This window comes from Pangasianodon hypophthalmus, chromosome 27 (genome assembly GCF_027358585.1).
Source record: "Pangasianodon hypophthalmus isolate fPanHyp1 chromosome 27, fPanHyp1.pri, whole genome shotgun sequence".
Taxonomy (NCBI): domain Eukaryota; kingdom Metazoa; phylum Chordata; class Actinopteri; order Siluriformes; family Pangasiidae; genus Pangasianodon; species Pangasianodon hypophthalmus.
In genome coordinates this window covers 308,983-311,482 of record NC_069736.1, presented here as the reverse complement: position 1 = coordinate 311,482, position 2,500 = coordinate 308,983, and positions in this window count along the sequence as shown.

Here is a 2,500-nt window from a genome sequence, read left to right as displayed (position 1 = left end):
ACACACAACCTTACACACATATACACCCTACACACACACACACACACAACACACACACATACACCCTACACACACAACCTTACACACATATACACTCTTACACACACACTACACTCTCACACGTACAACACACATATACACCCTACACACACACACACACACATATACACTCTTACACACACAACCTTACACACGCACACAACACACATATACATTCTTACACACAAACACACATATACATTCTTACACACACACAACACACACACAACACATATACATTCTTACACACACACACTACACACACACACAACACACATATACATTCTTACACACACACAACACACACACTACACACACACACAACACACATATACATTCTTACACACACACAACACACACACTACACACACATACATTCTTACACACACAACACACACACAACACATATATACATTCTTACACACAAAACACATATACATTCTTACACACACACAACACACACACTACACACACACACAACACACATATACATTCTTACACACACACAACACACACACTACACACACACAACACACACACTACACACATACTACACACACACTACACACACACACAACACACATATACATTCTTACACACACACAACACACACACTACACACACACACAACACACATATACATTCTTACACACACACAACACACATATACACTCTTACACACACTACACACACACTACACACACACTACACACACATATACACTCTTACACACTACACACACACAACACACACATTCTTACACATATACACACACACATATACACTCTTACGCACACACTACACACACACACTACACACACATATATACACTCTTACACACACACTACACACACACACAACACACATATACATTCTTACACACACTACACACACATATACGCTCTTACACACACTACACACACACACACATATACACTCTTACACACACACACTACGCACACACACAACACACATATACATTCTTACACACACAACACACATATACACTCTTACACACACACTATACACTCTTACGCACACACTACACACACACACTACACACACATATATACACTCTTACACACACACTACACACACACACACACAACACACATATATACACTCTTACACACACACTACACACACATATACGCTCTTACACACACTACACACACACACACATATACACTCTTACACACACACTACACACACACACAACACACATATACACTCTTACACACACACTACACACACACAACACACACATTCTTACACACACACTACACACACATATACACACACACATATACACTCTTACGCACACACTACAAACACACACACACACACAACACACATATATACACTCTTACACACACACTACACACACACACACAACACACATATACATTCTTACACACACTACACACACATATACGCTCTTACACACACTACACACACACACACACATATACACTCTTACACACACACACTACACACACACTCTTACACACACTACACACACATATACACTCTTACACACACACTACACACACACTCTTACATGTATAAAACACACAGTTGAATTACAGGTGCAAGCGGAGTGTAAAGCAGATATCTTGCTCGCGGTGTTGTAGACGTGGTCTGACGTTTAGGTGAATGAGTTACTGGTTTCACTGCGTTTGCCTCAAGAGCCACTTTTAGTGTGTAAGCAGTTTTTAAAAAACTGTAAAACATAAACATTCTCCTGCTTTAAACTGCAGGTTTACTGAAACACCTGTGTGTAAGAATACCAAAAATATTACACCTGAATTAAACAAATAAAAACTTTCCATGTGCTTGTAAACAAAAATGTTAACCTCCGTGTCTAAACTATTTAATGATCATAAAAAAATATAGAAAATATAATTTTGAATTTTGAAAGCTAAGATGTTTAGTGGAGTCTGGCAGAAAAATGGAAAAAGTTTAATCTTTTAAAATGTAATTTCATTTTATTTAATTTGGGATTTTGTGTAGAAAGTTTGTAATTGTGGATGCTATGCATGAAAGAGTTAAAGAGTTAAAGGTACAGAGTTGATCAGAAAGGGTTCCAGGTAGAACACCTGATAGAACACTAATAACACTTTCTTTATCAAAGTGTACCAAGTACTAAGAGTGTACCAAGTACTAAGAAACTAAATGTTAAACTCCTGACAGGTTCTTGATATTAAGAATAAGATAATGAGCACTAATTTATACCACACGCTTCCCCAGTTAACACACACACTATCACGCTATCATGAGCACAGTCTCACCCAAACGTGAAGATTAGAGAGAGCTTCAACAGCAGAATAGGCTTCAGCTGTCCAGTTTCAGTGAGTCAGTGCCCATGAGAGCCTCAGATTCCTGTTCAGTGGAACCTGATGTGGTCTTCTGCTGTTGAAGCTCATCCACCTCAATGTTGATGTTGATGTTACGTGCATGC